Here is a 23,772-nt window from a genome sequence, read left to right as displayed (position 1 = left end):
AGCAGAGAATGGGCATAAACAGAGCATTTTCAAGTTGGCAGGGAGTGAATAGTGGAGTGCCACAAGGGTCAGTGCTGGGGCCTCAGCTATTTAAAATTCATATTACTGATTTAGATGAAGAGACAGAATAATGTACTTACGTTTTCTGATGATACCAAGTTAGGTGGAAAGGTAAGCTGTGGGGAGGACATCGAAAGGCTGCAAAGAGATATAGACAGGTTAAGTGAGTGGGCAACAAGATGGCAGATTGAGTACAATGTAGGGAAGTGTGAAGTTATTTGTTTTGGTCATAAGAATAGAAAAGCAGGATATTTTTTAAAAGGTGAGAAACTTGTAAGTGTTGCTGTTCAAAAATATTTAGATGTGATCATACAGAAAGTTAGCAGCAATTAGGAAGGCAAATGGTATGTTGGCCTTTATTGCAAAGGGATTGGAGTACAGGAATAAAAAAAATCCTGTTACAATTGTACAGGGTTTTGGTGAGACCACATCTGGAGTACCGTGTGCGATTTTGGTCTCCAGAGCTAAGAAAGGGTATACTTACATTGGAGGCAATATACTGAAGGTTCATTAAATTGGCCCTGGGCTGCTGGGGTTTTCCTATGATGAGAGGCTGAGTAAATTGGGTCTATATTCTCAGCAGTTTAGAAGAATGAGAGGCGATGCCATTGAAACCAATAAGGTTCTGAAGGGGCTTGATAGGGTAAATGCTAAAAGATTGTTGCCACTTCAGAAATCTAAAACACAGGAACACAGTCTCAGTCTCAGGATAAGGGACCGATTATTTAGGACTGAGATGAGGAGAAATTACTTTGCTCAAAAGATTGCGAATCTTTGAAATTCCCTGTCCCAGAGGGTTGTGGGTTCTCCATCATTGAATATGTTTAAGGCTGGGACAGACAGATTTTTGGTCTCTCAGGGAATCAAGAAGTGTGGAGAGCGGGCAGCAAAGTGGAGTTGATGATCATACTGAATGGCAGAGCAGGCTTGATGGACCATGTGGCCTACACCTGCTCCTATTTATTATGCTTTTGTGTTTACTCACCTACCTAAAGATTAAGAGGCAAAATTCAATAGCTGCTCAAAATGGGTGTGGGTATCATAACACACAATTAACCCGTGCCCGTCTCTTCCATTGCAGCAGCAGGCAAACTTTAAATGATAATATGGGGCCCAGCACTAAAAACACTATTGAGTGACTGCATGCATCAGTGTGAGTCAGGTTTGTGTGAAGCTAGCACCACTTAACACTAACCTGCGCAACTTAAATGCAGACTACACTTTTTAAAGGTCAGGGGTGAGTGGGGTGCATTCTGGCTACAGAAGGTGCTGCAAATGGCTGGGGAAGACAGTCTGACTTGAAAGAAGTCTAATGGTAAAACAGGGAAGAGAGTGTGCTCCAAGTTTCTCACACGGTGCTGGAGGCCTTGGTGCAGGATGTGGGCAGAAGGAGAGAGATTCTCTATCTACAGGGGACCAGCAGGTCCTCCAAACAAACCTTGAGAAGACAATGGGAGCAGATAACTGTGTCACTCAATGCCAGCCATGTAACCCCAACGATGTTACATGGCTGGCTGCAAGAACTTCAATGAACTCACACCAGTGGTCAAGTTTAGTGAGTTCATTTTCAAATACCTCCGTACAACTGAACTGTTAGCCTCACACGCAGATCAATTTACTACATCCCTTCAATCACCAACCAACAACCTCTTTCAATCACGTCTCATCCCTCACAATCATAGTTCCATCTCATCCTCACAAACATCAAACCGTTGCGCGCCTCACACCCGCATCTCACAGCTTGCACGCACAGCCAGCTCTTCAGCCATGACACATCACCCACACAGATTGCACCACACTCACTGGCACACTTCCCTCGCCTTTGCAGGACAAGACGGTGCATAACTGGAGGCAGTGGTACCTAACTGATAGGGGACGTGCACACCTGCATGTCCTCACCCTCATCCCACCACCATGGTGGTAGCCATGAATGAGTTCATGACCAATCGCAAGGTAGAAACTATTGAAGGTGATTACATACTTATATCTAATCCTCCTTCTCACATCACACTTGCCACTCATCCCACAATCTCTTCCAATTTACAAACTGCAAATTATTTAAACATGTACCTCTGGCTTTCATCACCCCCCATCATCCCCTCCACTCAGTACAACCTTGTGCCTTTTTTCTTTCAGATACCCAAAAACTGCAGACTGGCCAGGCAGCGGTAAAAGAACAAGAGATGGGAGAGCCTGGAGAGTGATAAAGAAGAAATACCATCACTTGATCTCACACTTGCAGACATCAGCTTAGATACTGATTCTGTGCATAGATTAGTGGATAGCTTAGAGGTAGGATCCATAACTGGTGAGAAGACAACAACAATAACATATTTATGTAGCACCTTTATCATCATGAAACACTCCAAGGCACTTCACAGGTGCTTTATAAAACATAATATGACACAAGCCACATATGGAGATATTATGCCAGATGACCAAAAGCATTGGGCAAAAAGCTATGTTTTAAGGAGCGTCATAAAGAAGGAAAGTGAGGTGGAGGGGCAAAGAAGTATAGGGAGGATATAACAGAGCTTAGGGCCTGGGCAATTGTAGACACAGCCATCAGTGGCAGAGTGATTAAAATTGGGGGTGCACCAGAGACCAGAATTACAGGAGTGCAGTTATCTCAGAGAGTTTGGGGACTGGAGAAGATTAAGAATAGGGAGGGGCAAGGTCATGGAGGCATTTGAAAACAAGGATAAGAATTTAAAATTAAGATATTGCTTTCTTAACTGAATGCCAATATAGGTCAGTGAGCACCGGGTTAGTGGGGAACAGGACGTGCTATGAGGTAAGACACAGGCAGTAGAGTTTTGGATGACCTCAAGTTTACAGAGAGTAGAATGTGGGATACCAGCCAGGAATGCATTGGTCTAGTTGAGTCTAGAGGTAACAAAGGCATGAATGAGGTTTTCAGCAGCAGATGAGTTGAGTCAGGAGTGAAGTTCATGATGTTATGGTGGTGCAAATAGGCAGTCTTAATGAAGGCACGTGTTTGAAGTTGGAAGCTCAGCTTGGGATCGAATGCAACACCAAAAGTTGCATATACATTAATCTTAGACTGTTGCTAGGGAGATGGATGGAGTCAGCAGCTGGAGAATGGGGTTTAAAGGGGAGACTGAAAACAATGGCTTTATTTAATTGGAGGAAATTGCTACTGTTGGATAAACAGTGTGATAGTTCAGTGACAGTGGAGGAGTCTAGAGACATGGTGGTGAGGTAGAGTTGGGTGAGGTCAGCGTACATGTGAAAACTAATGCTGTGCTTTTGGATGATGTTGCCAAAGAGCAGTGTGTGGATGAGAAATAGGAGGGGGGCCAAGGATAGATCCTTGCAGGGCAACAGAAGTTACAGTGTGGGAACAGGAAGAGAAGCCATTGCAAGTGATTCTCTGGGTACAATTGGATAAGAATGGAACCAGGTGAGACCAGTCCCACCCAGCTCGTCAACGGTGGAGAGGTGTTAGTGGAGGATGGTGTGCCAATTAGGGCAATTCAGGTCACACTTAGAAGCCACTTTGCAATGGTGCCAGTATTTGTCTGTAATCAGCCAAGTGTGGAAGTCGCCAGCTCACTGGGGATGGCCTCCCAGTGGCTGGCTGGGCTGCCATACATTCGAATATATGACCATACGAATTAGGAGCAGGAGTAGGCCCACGCTGCCATTCAATACAGTCATGGTTGATCTGATTGTAACTTCCACCCAACATTCCTGCCAACCCCTGATAACCTTTCATCCCCTTGTTTAGCAAGAATCTATCAACCTCTGCCTTAAAAATATTCAAAGACTCTGCTTCCACCACTTTTTGAGGAAGAGAGTTCCAAAGACTCAACCCTCTGAGAGAAAAAAATTCTCCTTATCTCTGTCTTAAATGAGTGGCCCCTTATTTTTAAACAGTGACTCCTAGTTTTAGATTCTCCCACAAAAAGAAACACACTCTCCACATTCACCCTGTCAAGACCACTCAGGATCTTAAAAGTTTCAATCAAGTCGCCTCTTACTCTTTTAAACTCTATTGGATACAAGCCTAACCTGTCCAGCCTTTCCTCATAAGACAACCCTCCCATTCCTGGTAGTAGTCTAGTAAACCTTCTCTGAACTGCTTCCAATGCATTTACATCCTTCCTTAAATAAGGAAACCAGTACTGTACACAGTATTCCAGATGTGACCTTACTACTGGCCTGTACAACTGAAGCATAACCTCGCTCCTATTGTAAACAATTTCCTTCACAATAAGTGATAACATTCTATTAGCTTTCCTAATTACCTGCTGTACCTGCACACTAACCTTTTGTGATTCATGCAGTAGGACAGATTGCTCTGAATCTCAGAGCTCTGGACCTCTCACCATTTAGATAACATGCTCCTTTTTTATTCTTCCTGCCAAAATGGACAAGTTCACATTTGCCACACGATACTCCATTTGCCAGATCTTTGCCCACTCACCTAACCTATCTATGTTACTTTATAGCCTCCTTACATCCTCTTCACAACTTACTTTCCTACCTATCTTTGTATGGTCAGCAAATTTAGCAACCATACCTTCAGTCCCTTCATCCAAGACATTTATATAAATTGTAAAAAGTTGGGGCCCAAAACTGATTGCTGTGGCACACCACTCATTGCATCTTGCCAACCAGAAAAGGATCCGTTTATGGCTACTCTCTGTTTCTTGTTAGCAAGCCAATCTTCTATCCGTACCAATATGTTACCCCCTACACCATGAGGTTTTATTTTCTGCAATAACTTTTGATATGGCACCTTATCAAATGCCTTCTGGAAATCTAAGTACAGTACATCCACCAGTTCCCCTTCATCCACAGCACATGTTACTTCTTTAAAGAACTCCAATTAATTGGTTAAACATGATTTCCCTTTCACAAAACCATGTTGACACTGCCAATCCGATGGCCTCATTTGCTTCAGGGATCTTTATTTGATTAGTTCAATGTAGGCAATCAAAGGGATCTCAACATTGAGATGTCCTCGTGCTTGCTTGCCTGCCTCAGCAAAGTCCACCTCTCCCAGTGAGGTTGCCAGCCTGACATGGTCTATGGAGGGGCCCTTTGGTGGAAATTCTGTTGTTGGGATGTCTTGGAAGATGTTGGGTGTCTTACTCTTAGCAAGAGATCTGGCTGGAGGTGAAGACCCTTTTTCAATGTAACCTTTATTTACATATTCACTATGTATTACAAAGCATTAGGATGGAGCCGCTGCTCCTCTCTTAGATCCTCCTCATTTTCTTCTGTGTGACATCATTATTACATAGCTCCTTGAATGAAATGAAAGAATGAAAGTCACCATAGCCCTAGAGGATCGTAGGCTGCCCTTTCATTTGAGAGAGATGACTGGTGGTGGGTTTAACCTGAGCGTCACCACACCTCAGGCGAGGGGCATAGATGACCTCAGCCAGTATGGGAATTGAATGTGCGCTATTGGCATCACTCTGAAACGCAAATCAGCCGTCCAGCCAACAGAGCAAACTGACCCCCACAAAATATGCTCATGCTCATGCTTATGCTCATGCTCATTAGCTATTGTTATAGTATTAGAGTTGGCCCTTCATTCTACATTTCCCCCCTAAGTCTTAATCTCCACATGCTATGTACACATCCTCCTAGAACAATGGCCGCCCCGAGCCAAAGGCAACAATGCTGGACTAACCTCCACACACACACACACACACACACACTTTCTCCCCCCCCCCCCCCCCCCCCCCTCCCCCCACAAACCAATCACCGGGGTCTACATAAGGGTGCTTGGGTATGGAAGCAAGATATTATCCTTCATGATGCATCTGCAGCAGCTGCAGGACTTTACCCTCTATGACAAAATCCAGCCCACTGTAAACATAATGCAGGTAGAAGATCCTACAAGTCCAGTCAATGTTACTCAACCCAACTTTAAGCTTGCTTCAGCACTATTCTAGAGTGAACACAACATTGTCCATACCAGAAAGTGCCAAAAAGTTTGAGTCTATTAATGATTAAAAGTCTCCTAAAGAATATTTTTGAAGAATTTATTTGATGTGTATTCAGAAAGCACTGCGCATACTTTAGCGGATAACACAGAGGTGAGTTCTGCATGTGGTGAGTCACTGGACACAAACGGCCTGATGCCAGTGTAGGAGAACAGATTAGTGCAGATGTTGGCTCCCAAAGGCCGAGGTCGCACACGAAATCTACTGTGGAGGAGATGAGGTCTTTAAAAGAAGTGTGTACGGAAAAAGGCTCATGCATAGAGAAATTTTGGTGCATTGGCAGACCTACCACTCAGCCTGTTGTCGCTGTCAATTAGCATGAAGGATTCCACCTCCAACTTGGCACTGGACCCATCCTTTTCAGGGTGGAAATGGTGGCCAACTTCATGAGAACACTTGCAGACCTAATCGTGATGCAGCGTCTGATGGCCAATGTCTCAACTTCCAAGCCTGAGTGCTGCAGTGAAACTCAGACTGAAATCATGAAACCTTGGTGCCAGTAGAGGCTCAAACTGCTGCCATCCTGGCTTTGGATCTCAATGCTCAAAGGGGTTTTTAGGCTCTCACAGCAGTTCAACAATCTGTGCTGCAGGAGATTACTAGGATTGCTGAGGTGAGACCCAAGTAGAGAGTCAGTGGCTCTATGCAAAACTTGCAGTCCTCTCTCAGGGTGATACCACTCTCAGCCTGCTAGTACCTTTGCTGTTGCCTGCCTGCCAGCCAGTCGGCCCAGATTGTTGCCATACTGAGGTGGTGCAGTACCAAACTGAGCCTTCTAAGTCCAGAGCTGCTCAAGGGTGTCTTGAAAGGCCATTTGCATTCTCCCTCACTGAAAGTCAGCAGCCTTCCACCAGCCATGCTGCAACCACTGGGGTAGCACTGTGTAGGGACACCAGACCAGTCAGAGGCACCCACAAAACAAGCAATATAACCTCCTAAATAATAGATTCCAGCATTTTCCCTATGACAGATGTTAAGTTAACTGGCCTGTAGTTTCAAGGACTTGGCCTCACCTTGAAAGTTACCAAAACAAAACATTTATATCAACCCATACCTGGTCAACCAAACATTCCACCTCCCATCTGGAACATGTTAAGCATTCCCCATATCTTGGCAGCCACCTGCCTCAAGAGGACACATTGATGAGGAGATCCAAAACTGGATCAGCTGTGCCAGCTCCACCTTCTACGAACTACTGTATTGAGTGTTTGACAACATAGGCCTCCACAAGACAACAAAAGTTCCACTGCACAGAGCACTTGTCGTCACCACACTCCTGAACTGCAGTGAGATCTGGACTTTGTATCAGTAGCACGTAAAAGCACTAGAGAAATTCCATCAACAATGCTTCCACTGCACCCTTCAGATTCAATGGGAGTATCATCGAACAAATGCTAGTGTCCTTCTTGAAGCCAGCTCCACAAGCATTCAGGCAAATCGCCTGCAAAATCAAGTATGATGGACTGGATACTGTGTCTGGATGGCTGAAAAGCATCTTCCCTGCCAGGTCCTGTTTTCTCAAGTCTCAAACAGCCAGAATTTCAGGGGAGGACAAAGAAAGTGCTTCAAAGACATTCTGAAGTTCTCCTTGAAGCAGGGCAGCATTGATATTAATATCTGGGAAGAGCTTGCTACCAATTGTTTAAAATGGCAAAAACCTGTCCATCGAGCTGCAACATTCTTTGAATCCAAATGCCTTAATGATGAGGCAGGGTGGCTGCACAGAAGGATAGAAAAGGGAGCAAATCTTGCACTCCTGATCCCACTACCTCATGGGAAGTCCTGACCCATGTGCCCAAAGATCTGCTGGTTGAGAATCAGCCTGTTTAATCACATGAAGACCCATGGAAGAAACTTGCAACCCTGAGTAGACATCATCTTCGAATCAAGGGACAGCCAATAATAGCGTAAAACAGGTGATAACAAACTGGCAGCTCATTTTACATCTCTTAGAAATTAATAGAAATAAAAATGGGGAGAGATGTAAATCGGGCAACTGAGATTTACTAGTATTCGCTGATCCCAGTACGGTCTCCTCTACATTGGAGAGACCAAACGCAGACTGGGTGAGGTGACCGCTTTGCGGAACACCTTCGGTCAGTCTGCAAGCATGACCCAGACCTTCCTGTTGCTTGCCATTTCAACACACCACCCTGCTTTCATGCCCACATGTTCCAGTGAAGCTCAATGCAAACTGGAGGAACAGCACCTCATCTTCCAACTACGCACTTTACAGCATTCCGCACTTAATATTGAGTTCAACAACTTCAGATCATGAACTCGCTCCTCCATCCCACCCCCTTTCCGATCCCCCTTTTTCCAATAATTTATAATTTTTGTAAATATATTTTTTTAATATATTTTTCTTTTCCCACCTATTTCCATTATTTTTAAATGTATCTCCATTCATTGTTTTATATCTACTTTAGTCAATTTATCTATCTATTTTAGTCTATTTCAATTCCTTCCCCCCACCCCACCCCCACTAAGACTATCTGTCACTTGCTCTTCCTGCTTTCTACCCTTAATGTCACCATTAGCACATTCCTTAGCTAATATCACCACCGTCAACACCCCTTTGTCCTTTTGTCTATGACATCTTTGGCAATCTCTTCTTTGCCTCTACCTATCACTGGCCCTCTATCCAGCTCCAGCTGTCCCACCCCCCTCAACCAGCTCATATTTCACCTCATTTCTATATTTCCTTAGTTCTGATGAAGAGTTATTCGGACTCGAAACGTTAACTGTATTCCTCTCCGCAGATGCTGTCAGACCTGCTGAGTTTTTCCAGCTATTTTTGTTTTTGTTTGAGATTTACTATCACCCATTTCACACTATCACACGCAGTCAGAATTGAGACTGCTGTTGGGAGGTTTGAATGTCAGGCAGCTCTAAAGCTAAAACTCTTAAGAATAAAGTGATGCATCAAATGGTTTAACTGGTATGTTGCAGAGCTCATCTGCTCTTTGCTAGCATTTGAAGTTTCATCCTCCCAGTCGTAACTCTAATATCTGGACAACAGGCTGCTATGTTTACCTGACAGTTAAGGTCTGTTTAATTCTGTTCCTAAAGCTCATTGACAGAACATCTATCATTGTAGCTTTGAAATTATTACTTGCTTCATTGCAAAGCATGAATGGGTTCAAAGCAGGATGTGGGAAATATTTGTGGCATTGATAGAAAAATTGTTTACAGGCAGGCCTGAAATTTGACAAAAACAAATAGAGAGATGATCATTCAACAAGAGGCAAAACCTGTTCTTGTACAATGTGTTTTTGAGTTTGTCATCAATACAGAATCTTGTTAAAGACAGTCGATCATACTGCAGCAGTACAAGAACCCAAAACAGTTTTACTTGTACATTTGCTTGAGTTCCGTGAAATTATTGATGTTCACCATAATTTACAAATTCAGCCATTGACATCAGCAAAATAATTTTGCAATGAATGTTGCGAAAGAAAAAGTAAGAAGTAGAATGATAATATGGAGAAAAGAAAACAAGAGTGATCCTGGGGAAGATGAGACATACAGTGGAAAGGACAAATCAAATGGGACAAACAGGAGACCAAATTGGAAGATATAGTGAGATTGAACTGTTGCATCAGAACAAATCATTAATTTACTAATCTAGCTCTCTATACATAACATTAAAAGTTTTGGTCCATAACTTGCTGTCAAAATAACAGCACCTTACTTATGTGCAAATGTTGGAGAAACGGCAGGTGAGGGCAGATGCATGGGGAAACATGGAAATCCAAATGTTTCTGAACAAGTTGCGTTACTCTGCCATTAGCTTCACCATTGAAATGGATTGAATGATAACATTAGTGAATTTGTGTGGTAGATATGAATTAAACTTGCAGCAAAAGATTACTACCAATACAAAGGCAAAATACTGTGGATGCTGGAAATCTGAAATGAAACCAGCAGACCAGGCAGAGAGAAAAACAGAGCTAACAGATGAAAACTTGTGGAGGTCACAGGGATCTTGGCCTCTGGGTGGAGAGCTGACGAGACTCTTTTCAGGAAGGCGCGCCATATCTTCTGCCACTCAGATGCTTAACAGGCCAGCAGTGGGCCTTCCCTTGGGATCAAGGACCCCAGGTTGTGAAAGCCCCACCTGAGGAGCTACCAGCCAATCAGAGACCAGCAGCTGTTCTGTACTCAGCAGAGAGGTGGTGTCGGCTGGAGGTATTGCACCCACCCATGACCAAGATCGAGGAGGCACCCACGTACAGGTGAGTGATGACGGGAAGGAGGCCACTGGGTGGGCGTCACAAGAGAGGGTGACAGCAGCAAAGGCAGGAGGTGGGGCTCAGCAGGCAACTCCATTTTGCGATACCGTGTCTCTTGATTGGGCGCTGAGTGCCTTTGAACAAAGGAGCTCCCTGGGGAGTCCTCAAGCAAACAGTCCAGAGTCTACTTGCTGTGCTCCCTGCATGCTCATCCACCACTGGACATTAATTGCTCATTTAAGGACCTCAATTGGCGGCAGGGAGGGAAGGCTGCCCAGAGGCCTTCCTGCCCCAAACTTAGTCAGGTAGAGGCGGGAAGATAGCTGGGTCTCCACCCCACACCCTCCCATCCGTTTAAATGCCCCAAGCCGCCAAACTCACCATGGGGAAGGCACAAGATTGGACCCAACATTTCAGTTCAGTTAGATTTCATCAGAACTGGAAATAAATAGAGATTTAACAGATTTTAAGCAAGCATGTCTGTGCTGTTGATAATGACTGTGAGGCCTTGACAGAGACAGAGTCAAGACAGAGATCTGGTATCAACCTGCCCTGGCCACATGCTCCAAGATGCCACAGTCACTTTCAACAACACAGCCCTCTGTTCAACAGAAGTTTTTCTACCTTGGGAGTACCCTCTCCAATAACACTATGCTAGATGACTATTAACCACTGCCTGGCAAAAGCCAGCTCAATATTTTTCAGGCTCATTCATAGACTTTGGAAGGAACATGGAGTTTGTCTCAGAACAAAGATCAAAGTCTACCAGGAAGTGCTTCTTTATCGGTGTGAGATTTGGATAACCTACCAACATCACAAAAAGCAACTAAAGCATTCTGTCTTCATTTTTTGAGATATTTGCTACATCAGGTAGCAGGACAAAATCCGCAACACAGAGGTTCGTGCAAAGAGCTCCGTACCTGGCATCAAGAGAATGCTCATCAGAGCTCACTGGGTAGGTCTTGTGGTTCGTATGGACGATTCCCACATACCAAAAGTAACACTTTACAGTCAGCTGAGCATGGGAACCTGCACCACAGGACATGCAAAACTTAGATATAAAGACAATCTGAAAACCAACTTCAGTTCTTGCAAGTTGGATCCCAATCCATGGGAAAGAAAACCAACCTCAGAGAGGCCAAATGGGGAAGTCTCTGTCATCAAGCAAATTCAACATTTGAGGAGAACAGTGCCAAGTGCATTCAGGACAAGCAAGCACGGCGCAAATCCAATGCCTCCATCCATCCCTCCAGCACAGACTTATTTGCATTCGGTTATGCAAATTGAGACTTGGCCTAACATTACACATGACATGACATCAACAATAAACTGGTCATTATTTTACTTGCTGAACACTCATCTGTTGAATCAATGAGAAAATCCATCAAGCATGTACAGAGGCAGCAAAAAATAGGACGGGAGGAAACTATAAAGGAAAAGCCTGAGATAGGGTAGAAGGCAAGAGAGATTAAAAGACTAAAGGGATGATGGTGCAAGGCAAAATGTGATGGAAATAGGACAAAGCAAAAATACAAAAGATTGGTCTAAAGGAGGTGTCAATGGATGTTGTAGGGAACATATCTTTTTATTTCTGTAGGACTGTCGATTGAGGTTGCAGTGGCTGCAGTTTGAAAGATATGTCCACTGGAACAGGATGAGAGATATATGCAATGTTGCAGTTCTGGAACAGAATGCAGCATGAAAGACAGGATGGTACTGGAACGGGGTCCTAGTAACTGCATTTTAATTGGTTCCTAATCAGGTGACCAGGGTTTTGTGTGAGAACAGTGCAAAAAGCTCCTGGCCTGCAAAGAGAAAACATCTAAAATCTCTTTTCCTCATATCTCTATAACCTGCTCTCTCTCTCTGAGGAAACCATGTAAAAAGGAAAAGGAGAAAACCACTATCAAAGACATTGAAAAGCAAGTTCTCAACCAGTGACCTAAATACTGAAAGTACCGGAAGACCACCTCACGTCATCAACAAGAACTAAAAGGAATTTGGAAGAGATTGAGCAAAATCAATCCATTGAATTCCATATTCCAGATTGGTGTTTTTCAATTGTTTTATCCCGCCCTTAAAATCCATGTTTTGTATGTCTTTTGTGTGTGTGTGTGTGTGTGTGTGTGTGTGTGTGTCTGTGTGCCTGTGTCTGTGTGTATATGTGTATGTGTGTGTGTGTATAGGGATTTAAGAAGGGAGTAGAGTTTAGGTTATAGAGTTAGAAGTTAGCAGTTTATATTTCTCTCTTTTGCCACTGGTTAAGGACAGTTTGATCAATAAACAGTTATTTACTTATTAAACTTACAAACCTGGTGCTCATATTCTGTTAACCTAAATTAAACAGTTAGGTAGAATTGGGGCAATCTGGTGGTTTGGTCAAACATTTTCACATTTGTCGCAGCTCAAGGAACAGTGGGGGCTTAATATTACAGCACGCTATCCCCAGTGAGTCATGATATGTAATAAAATCATTACCATCAGCTACTCTCTGAACAAATGTGGCAGTGGCCATGATTTGAAATTGGAAACTGAATGTCGATTCCAACAGCTACAAAGTGCCAACCAAAAGATGAGGGGGAGAAATTTGTTTCATGTGGTGCTGTGCAGACTTACATCAATTCACCAGTCAGGCAGTGCCATGGGCAGTGAATATAGTATAACAAATTGAAAGAAGTATACATAAATCACTGTTTCACCTGGGAGGTGTGTTTGGGGTCTTGGACGTTTCTCTCACTCACAAACCTATGCAGTGGAAGAATTGCTAGAGTTTTTAAAAAGAAAGTTGTGAACGTGGGGTTTAAGTTTGCTTTCATATTGATCCATAAATGATCAGGCAGTAACATAAGACAGCCATAGCCTTTATCCATGATACACTCCTGTCAGATGCCATCTCTGAAACTCAGGCCAACTACAGCACTGGATGAATATCATTGCCAGACCAGAATGGAATGGTGGCAAAGGAGTCTAATGCCACAACCTACCAACAACACAACAACAAACTCAAAAATGTGATATTCTTACTATTCTTGCTGCTTTGCATCTCATCCCTTCTTGACTTTATAGTAACCAGCCACCGAGCTCCAGGCCCAGCGCTACCTGTGAGCAATATCACTAGAGAACGAATAGGAGTTGCTGAATAGTAACCAGGAAAGGCATCAAACCTGGGATCATCCTACCTATATGGTTGATTTCCACACTGTGCAGTGCACTTACTAAATAAATTACAGTGAAAATAGCTTGAAAATTGTAAATATATTTCCAAATCGAGAACACAATACTATTATAGGCACTGGATTTCCTCAGATTTTCTGACACTGCGCCACCAGAACTTCTTGCTTCCTGTGCCTATTGGGAATTATAATCCATATTGAGGCTGGTCATCGTTCAACAGGCTTTCCATCACATTTCTGACAAAGTCACAGTGGTGCAGGATAAAAAGTCCAAGGAAATTCAGGGACTTTATAGACAGAATTTTACGCCCCGTTGGAGGGCAAGCGCCCGACCCGATTGGGCATAAAATAGCACACGATGATGTCAGGCAAGCGTCCCGACATCATCGCATACACATACGATACTTCAGTCGGCGGGCGCAGGCGGGTGATGGAGCCGCACCTGCTATTAATTAAGAGGCCACATAGGCCATTAAAAAGGAACTGACGCTAATTTTTCATTAAGTGTGCGATTTTACACTTGTCACTGAAGGGGCAAACTAAATGTTGATTCATGGGCAAAATGCACAGGCGGCCAACTGACATTTTCAAAAACCTCATCTGCACGTGGCATAAAAGGAGTTAACAGTGTTGCCAGCGTTAGTAATGGGGAGCTTTTTGCTCTTAGCAGTTTCATCTCTGTTTGGGGGTCCATTCTTAGCATTTCCAGCCTTCATTTCAGGACTCCTTGGTGTCCCCAAGGCCCCCGGAGGATTCAGACCATGTGGACCCTTCCAGGTATCAGACAGATTTCTGTTATCCTGGTAATGCAATTGTGGTCTTCATTGGTGGCAGCTCCTCTGAGGGGGAAGAGAGGGGCAGAAGGGAGAGGAGGCCAGGTGTCCCAATGCAGTTTCGAGGGGAAGGACCTGTGGGAGGAGAGGCGCAGGCACAAGGGGCACAGAGCCAGCAGGAAGCCCAAGGCAGAAGGGGCCGCAGAAGATACCACTATCCTGCTGCCTAGGTTTACAGGCAGTGATGCAGCTACCTCAATATGTCCGAGGTGCAATGCTGAAGGAGGCTCCGCCTCTCAAGGGAGACAGTTGATTGGGCCTGAGATCAGCTCACTGTGTGGGTGGACACCCCATGCCAGTGGCTCTGAAGGTCACAGTGTCCCTCAACTTCTATGCCTCTGGTTCTTTCCGGGGCTCAGTGGGGGAATCTGTGTGGAATCTCCCACTCAGCTGTCCACACTTGCGTCAAGCTGGTGACAGAAGCTCTGTTCAGGTGGGTAATGACCTTTATTCTTTACTCTACAGACGAGGCCAGCCAGGCTGAGTGAGCCAGAGGCTTTTCAGCAATTGCTGGGTACCCCGCGTTCAGGATGCAATCAACTGCACACATGAGGCCATCAAGGCGCCAGCGGGTCAGCCGGGTGCCTTCGTCAACAGGAAGGGCTTCCACTCCATGAATATGCGAATAGTGTGTGATCACAGGATGCAGATTCTACAAGTCTGTGCAAGGTACCCTGGCAGCTCCCATGACGCTTACATCCTGAGACACTCCCAGATGCTGAGGCTCTTCAGCGCTCCCGACTGGATGAATGGTTGCTGTGTGACAAGGGCTACCTGTTAAAGGTGGCTTCTGACACCTCTCCGCCACCCAAGAACAGAGGCAGAGAAGCGTTACAATACGAGTCATGCCTCTGCAAGGGCAGTGGTAGAGAGGGCCATAGATCTTCTGAAGATGCACTTCGGATGCCTGGACCATTCAGTGGGTGAACTACAATACTCCCCAGCGTGGGGTGGCACTGATAATGGTTGCATGCTGCGCTCTCCACAATCTGGCACTGGCAAGGGGAGGCCCACTGGAGGAAGAGGATCTTGACACAGCTGCACAGGCCACAGAGGATGAATCCAGTAGTGAGTCAGAAGAGCAGCACGGTGAGGAGAACGCTGAGGGGGTGGAGGCAGACCTTGGTAACCTCCAGGAAGGGAGGGACAGCAGGTATACCTTGATCCAACGCTCCTTCAGCTAGGCTTCCAAAGATCTGCTCCCACCTCATGCCAGGGCTGCCGCCTCCATCCCGGATGTCTGAAATGACCCTTTCCTTTGAACACAAAAGCCACTCAGTGCCTGTGTAATGAAGTTTAGTGTCACTCACGTCCAGCATTACATATTGGCGTACCCTGCACTAAAAATAAAAGGTGAAGCATGTTCAGGCCATTACAACAAGAACAAAATTTATCTCATTTTGACAATCCGAAAAAACTTACATAACTTTCTCTGTTCTTCATTCCCAGATCAGTAAAGATAAACCAAACATAAATGAACAGAAAATCACCCGTAAACTGCCCCGTTTGTGCTCATGGTGCCTTTAACCTACATTTCCAATTGCTACGTCTTGGTGCCCACCCTCACTGGCACCGGGATTGGAGACAACCTGCTGACTCTGCTATCTTGTTGGCCTTGACGACCTTGGCACTCGTCCTCTGGCCAGTGGAGCCTGTGCTGGCCCCGCTGGGAGGGAGTGGTCGGTGCCACGGCTGACATCTCCCCAATCATCACAGCCTCATCAGATGCGACGGTCACTGGCAGAGGGGCAGAGGAGCTGCTGCCATCATCCAGAGGGCCCCGAGAGGAGCCCACAGAGACAACAAGCAATTCATGTGCTGACGTCAGGTCTGGACCTCCCTGCTCGCCATTGATGGACGGGCACCAAGCTGGAATACTGTTGCCTCATCCATCTCCTACACTGACACTGGCCACCAGAGGTCATTGACTGTGTGAGGGCCTGCAGGTCCGAACGCAATCCTTGAAGCTCCTCATTCTGTCCCTGGAGCTGCCCCTCCATGACAATCACCACTCTCTTGATGAAGGAGGCAATGCTCTCAGTGATGAGGGTCAATGCAGTGCTCACACTCCGCATGGACTCCTCCACAACAGAGACCATGGCAGGCAGATCCTCATGGATCCCTGCCAGATCCTCCTGCACATCCCATTGGACATCCAGCATCTGCTGACTAATGGACAACTCCAGAGGCTCATCATCTGCCTTTGACCCAACGTTGTCCTGGTCCCCAGCAGTCCTCAGATTGCTGGAGCCCTGGGCACTCTCTGCCTCCATCTGCACCTCAAGTGAGTGTAAAGTGCTCTCACCAATGTGCACTGGCATTCTAGCCGCCGATCTAGTGCCCACCGAGGTGCTGGTATCTGCGCTGGCGCCTGCTTCAGAAAGCGGGTGTGACGCAGGTGTAAGTGATGTCCAGTGGTCCTCCGGAGTTAGGGGTGGCCCTTCGGGGTCCACAGTGAGATTGCATGCTGGCGAATCTAAAAGGGAGAACAACGATATTTCATTAGTTAAAGTCACCACACTATCACAGTGCATGCCAAGCACCCTGGTGAGATAATGGAGATCTGCATCACGGTGCCATTGTCTTCCAATGATGAATGGGGACTCCAGGTTCAAGGCCCCTATCAATCACATGATTACACTGGAATGGTGCACAATCCGAAACTATCACCTCTGTGCACTGCACTCTTACCTTCGTCTGATACCCCCACCTCTCCATACCCGGTTGCATGGGCAGCGTGCCAGCTCTCAAACTCAACCATCTGAGCAGCAGGAGGTTGGCTAGGCCTCCGCCTGTAGATGCCCTCTCTGCTTGGTTATGGCTCCTCTACTCCTGAAAGGACAGAGGAGCATTGATTATTCCACTCTCTACCTGCAGCCTGGCCAACCCCAGCTGAGGGACACTTTGCAGAGCACATCTGAGTCGTGGCCCTCGTGCCGCAAGGCACTCAGTCCAAGCAGCTCACCCCCTTGGCCAGCTCCGGCATCATTGACAGTTGGCACTCAGACTCTAACACCCCTGAGGTCCACAGGGAGATGGCCAGACCTTAACACTTCTGCACACTGACTCATGCCAACATGATACTCCCTTCCTGAACACAGCAGATCATTGAACTGCTTCTGGCACTGCACCCATGTGCTCCGTACTACATCATGGCTGTTCACGAGCGGGGCCACCTCCTCCCATGTCCTCTTGGTGAGGTGCAGTAGCCTCCTGTTCCCATCTCTGGGGACAAGGGTGTCCCTCCTGGCAGCCGCCTCCTCCAGCAGGACAGTGAAGCACTCATCCGAAAAGCTGGGGGATGAATGCCCACACAACCTGCCCTCCCACCTGGCGCCTCCAACCGCACTGAACTCCATCACTTGAATTTTCTACCGCTGAACAGACCTTCTTCCATGGCAGCCTTTCAGGGGCTGCCTGGGCCATTTTTAAGTGGGCCACCGGTTCACCATTGGACCCAAAGGCCACAGGCACCCGCCCCCGCTCGGCCCTTCCCGACCAATGACGAGCCGCATTTCTCACTGGGCGGGCCCACCCACCGCGCCAGCCCGACGACCTCAAAATCATGTCCTATTCGTTCTTAAGTGCAAAGAATTTTTCATTCTAATCAGTGATATTCATTGGCATAAGCAAAATGGTCCTGCTATGCTTCAGTGGAAAGCAGGCCAGATACTCTTCAAGTTTAGTAGCTCGAGTGTATTCACCACAATTCGCCACAGATGTGCAAAGGAGAATGAGACATATCAGAATTCTAACTGCAATTACTAACATTGTTAGGTGCACAGTAACAATCCAAATTCCAAGTTATGCTGGTGCACTCAAACACACTCCCTAGTTGCTGGTTTGAGAGCAATATTGCAAAAGAGAAAAGCAGTTCCTGTGCCTGACATTTCATCTTTCAGTTCAGGATATGTGAGACAGGCAGATTTATACAGAAAGATGAGGCAAAATATTTTTCTCCATCTCTGGAATATTATTTCTTGGAGATTAAGGGATGACTCTGCAATCCCTTACTCCCAGCAGGGAAAGTTATGTTTGCAGTGAGCGTAGGTAAGTGATAGAACTGCAACATTGTGGTTTGATCCCTAAAATGCAGCACTCCACATCAGAGCATCAGAGCCAGGGCTTGCAAATTCAGTCCCTTTACAAAGCCTTAATAATTATAAGCAAACTCATTGGTCTGTGGTATTCACAGAAAAATCGAATTGGGAAACAAGATCGCTAAACATCATTGAAAATCCTGGAATTCCATGTGATAAAAATGGAATTTGCCTTATTCAACCATCATAAATCAATATCCCTGGTTATAAGGGGTATTTAAAAGTTCTGAGAATAAAAAGATTTGGAGAAAATATAAACCATTAATATATTTTATTTTCTAAACCTGCCCTTACTGTCTTTTTTTGGCACAGGACATTTCCCAGACTCTGGCTCTAATTGACCAGACTGGGAGACATTTGCAAAACACATAAATCTTCTCCACTGATGGTGTAATTGCTCTTTTTCCAAGAATTGAAATCATTGTCGATGACAAATTTTGTTCCATTCTGGATAGCAGACGTTAAGAAGCTATAATTTCTCTGAACTGAGGGAATCAAATCTGTTGCATCGAAGAGTAAAGCATGTGAAATGTTTAATTTAGTTTACATACTGTTAATGGTGGCATAGTGGTAATGTCACCAGACTAGTCATCCAGAAACACCTGACTAATGCTTTGGGGGTGGTATGGGTTCAAATCCCATGGTAGCTGGTGGAATTTAAATGAAAGCTGTTGTCTGTAATGTGGTTTGTGAAGCTATACTTGATTGTCATAAAAACCCATCCAGTTCACTAATGCCTTCATGAAAGGAAATCTGCCATTCTTACCTGGTTTGACTTACATGTAACTCCAGACCCACATCAATGTAGTTGACTCTTAACTGCCCTCTGAAATGGTCTAGCAAGCCACTCAGTTCAAGAGGAATTAGGGATGGGCAATAAAAGGTGGCCTTTCCAGTGATGCCCATTTGCAATGAAAGAATAAATTTTAAAAAACCTTGTAGTCAACAATTCCATTATGTGTGCATCTTGCAACTACAAATGTGATAAAAGATGAACCTTGATCTTTTTCATTTGGCAATTGCTATGTTCCTAATATTTTCATCATGGCTTTCATCCAAGGGTGACTTTGTCAACATTTCAAAGAAAACTGTTGGAATGAAGACTTTTTCAGCAATATGTGTCTGACATTGTTAATACTTATGTAGCTTTCTCTGTTATATACACATTAATCTATTTCGACCTTTTTTGATATAGAGGGTTCCATTAAAATTAAACAATCTCATTTCATACTTTCATAACTGTTCATCATGGCGAGGAATGCTACTGCTGAGGAATGCAAACTTTCCCAGTGCTGGGTAAAGTCTCTGCTCTCTGCATCAAAATGCTCCAGTTCCCAACCTAAGAAGAGTGCTCCCCACTACACCTATGCAACATTTTTTCCATTTCTCATATTAGCCTCACTGAGTGAAATTGCCCAGTTAGTGCCAGTTTTGTGCTCTAGGCTCAAACCAACTGGTCTAGAATTGAAATTGACCAAACCTGTTTCACAGCTGACAACCAGCAGAGAAGAACTCATGTCCATCATTCCAGACTAGATTTCACCCCAGCTTTGAGAGGTGAGAGATCAATGTCCAATCCACTGCTAATTGTTTATTTTTGAGACAAAGAATAATGAAACAACTTTTGTACATCTAAGTCACCAACATAGCTGCTGGCTCAATGGAGAAGTGCCTTGACTGGTTGGACACTAATCCATCCAGTCCAGAGGAGTCTAATTCAAGATGGGTTGGTTGATTTTAGGTGAAGACTGCAGTGAGAGAGCTATAATTGGCTCCAATGACCAAGTTAGATAGAAGAAAGGTCTGCATTTCCAATCCTGATTTTGAAATCTTGACACCTCTTAGTATGTATGTGTGTGGTTTGTGTACATATTTTGTGTGTGTCTGGCTTGCATATGGTTTGTGAGTGCTTAGGTGTATGAGTACCTTTGTGTGTATGGGCGGAATTACCCCTTCCGGAGGCTAACAGTGGAATCGTCCCAGGTTTGCACTCTGTGCGGTGGCGGGCAGGTAAAATAACGTCCTACCCACAGACTGCGATGGCGGGTTTTCATGCCACATTGTCCCAAACCCACCACATTACTTATGCATTCCCAGGAAACAAGCCATTTCCATTGTGGGTGATCTCTCATTCGCCCACCACGTCATCACCTCGCCACTTTATCATCGTATTTAAAGTCCAGCTGCACGCACACATCTCAGTGCTCTAGCCCACGACTACTGCAGGGAAGATGTCCATGAAAGGCAAAAAGACTGCAGCCCCCAGGTTTAATGACGCATCACTGGAATGGTTTTTGGATAACAAGGAGGCCTGCCACGATGTCCCCTACCCCCACTCTGGCCGCAGTATGAGCAGCGGCATCACAAATCCAGCATGACAGGCGATGGCTGGTCAGTGCCAATGCTGCACAGAAGAGGTTGGCCATCCAAGTCAGATAGAGGATGAATGATCCATGCAGCCAGGGTATGGCAACCACCTCATCACTCTAAAGCCCATCTCATCACAGTCAAGCTCATCACACATTCACTGGCATCTCGCTCACTGTCAGCTCAAGGGACATCACCACCCATTCTCACACACATACCCTCACATGTCCACCTGGCCGCACCTCCTTTGGAGACTGCCTCATCAGCCCTCACCATGTTGAGGCCACTTGTACAAATCAACCTGTGCCCCCACAGACAGATAAAAGCAAAATATTGCAGATGCTGGAAACCTGAAACAGAAACAGAAAATGCTGGAAAAACTCAGCAGGTTTGACAGCATCTATGGAGAGACAAACAGAGTTAATGTTTCGAATTCGTATGACCCTTCTTCAGAGCATTTTCTGTTTTTGCCCCCACACACACACCCTGGGATACCCTCTTTCCCCAGTACAGCCCTCATTCTGCAGCCTGTTCCCTTGCCTGAGGCCACTTTTTCCCCTTCCCCAAGCAAGACCTAGCCCTGCAGCCATTGAAAGGCTACCCACATATGGTTGACCTGGTAGGTAGAGACCCACCTGTGAGCTTCCCCTAAAATGATGTGGTGCTGTCTGTGAAGCCTGGCACTGATGATTGTGAGTGCTTACCAAAGCAAGATAGACAAACAAACCTTGAAGTCCCAAGTGAAGTGCAGCCCTCCAGTTGCATGTCACTTATGTGCTGTTGTAAAACACATTGGCGTGTTTTCCCACCCATGTGGGCTGGTTTTATAATGATATGCTGATGTATTACAATGAGGTTCCCGGCATCCGATGGCAATAAAAGCAGCCTGCCATTAGCGGGCTGAGCGGACAATCATGCCATATGTCTGCTCATGCCATCGAACACACCCAATGCCGGCGGGCATGGAAAATTCTGGCCTAAGTGCGGTGGTTGGTGGGTTTCACGGTGCATTTCCCACTGGGCTGCAGGGCAGGAAATCATGCCTGCTTTCACGCTAGGAAGCTCATTAATTATGCATCACCGAGTAGCTCTCCGAATCACATGGCAGAGCGTGCACTGATTTGTTTTCCCTGCTGTCACCTAATGGGGTCGAGAGTCCAGGCAACATATTTAAATACCACTCGAACACACATTACTGTCAGCAGGCCTGCTGTGTGCAGGAAACGTCTTGAAATGGCTCAACCAAAAGAAAAGCTGTTTCCAGGTTCAGCAATGGCTCCCTTGAGGTCCTCATACATGGAGCCCAGGATGTCCTCTACCCTAGGGATGGCTCCAGGAGCCCCAGCAGCTTCATCTTGCTGACCTGGGAGGCGGTTGCCAGGGAGGTCAGCTCATCAGGCACCCTCCTGAGAAACACCATCCAGTTCAGGAAGATGAACGATTTCATCCACTCTGCCAGGGTAAATCAACCTTCAGCTCCCTCCAATCTCACACTCACATAATGGCATCATGCACTCAAAGGGTTACACTGCTCATGGATCTCACACAATACTAACGGGTGAGACATCAACACTGATTGTCTCATGGGCACTTTAACATCACTAGAATCTCATCTATCATGCTGCACAAACTGCATCCTCAGTCCTTACTGGGGAGGGCACAGCACACACAGCAGGCATGCACGCTTCCCAGCTTCTCCTCCATCTCTTCTCATCACCTTCCATTCCACTTGTCTTCATGCAGGCCAAGCTCGCCCACAACTGGAGGGTGATATCTCAGATGGGAGGAGGGACAGCAGACGTCCAAGAGCTTTCCCAGTTTGGGGAGGATGCTGCTGAGCTAAAGGCGAAGACAAAGATTGCTCCTGTACGAGTCAGTGCTGATTAGGCCCCCATGAGTTGATCACAGCCTGATATTCAATGAGTGACGTGCAATGTTGTATTCTGCCTACTTATGAACTAAATCTATCTTCTCTCTTTTACACACACCAGCAGGCCCAGACAGATCTCCAGGTGGACCATAAGCCTCAGCCCCCAGACCACCTCAGAGGCAGATGCATCAGAGGAAGAACCATCACTGCATTCACCTGCATCCTCGACCATTTCAGGGGCACACACCCCAGTGGGTCATGGATATAGATTAGGCTTGGGTCACATTCTGGGGAGCATCTCACTGGCATGTCTCTGTAGCAGTCAGAGGCAATAACAGCTCAGGTCTCTGGCACTTGGTGGACTGCTGGAGATCAGGCACCCACTGAGGCTGAGTCAGATGTTGAGCAACTGGAGATGCACTAACAGGCGGTAGAAAATCAGGTAGGATTGCAAGAGGCAGTCAACAGACTAGAGAGAATCATGAAGGAGTCGGCCTACGTTCTGTCTAACATGGTGACTCCGACATGCAAGCACCTCGAGATCTCCATGGGAAGGCTGGTGGTTGCCTTGTAGACCTTGGCCCAGCAGATCCCACTGGATTTGCACTCGGACCTGCACTCCATCGCTATAAGCATTGGTCGGATCCATCAGCGGCTGGGCGAGAGGGGGCGGGACACCTCAACCTGCCTCGAGGTGCCCCTCCACCTCTTTGAGTCAGGCCGGGGCTCTTGGGCACTCATAGGGAGGAGGAACATCAGCTGGAGACCTCAGGGCCATCCACCCAGGTGACTCCGAGAGTGCCCAGCTGATCCTAATTCCTTCTGCCTGTGACCCCATCACGTCCAGCTGTACAGGCCAAGGAGGGTACTCCTGCCTCACAGCAGGAAACCCAAAGTAGGCTGGGGCCCTCCAGGTCTCGGCCCTCTCGAGGATGTCTGTCAAAGTCATCAAAGATAACAGGGCATAGCGGTCAGCAGGCTGCCTCCCCTTCTGCTGTGGATGTCAGGGATACACCAAGACATAATGATAGTGTTAGGAAAATTAAGAAATATTGACATTACTTCTGGGTCATGGGTATTCAATCACCGTCTATATCATGCACTTTTGTAAATACATTTGCTGTTGATGAAAATGGTTTCAGCATTTGAA

This window comes from Carcharodon carcharias, chromosome 5 (assembly GCF_017639515.1).
Source record: "Carcharodon carcharias isolate sCarCar2 chromosome 5, sCarCar2.pri, whole genome shotgun sequence".
In the NCBI taxonomy this organism is placed as follows: domain Eukaryota; kingdom Metazoa; phylum Chordata; class Chondrichthyes; order Lamniformes; family Lamnidae; genus Carcharodon; species Carcharodon carcharias.
This window is presented reverse-complemented; position numbering follows the sequence as displayed.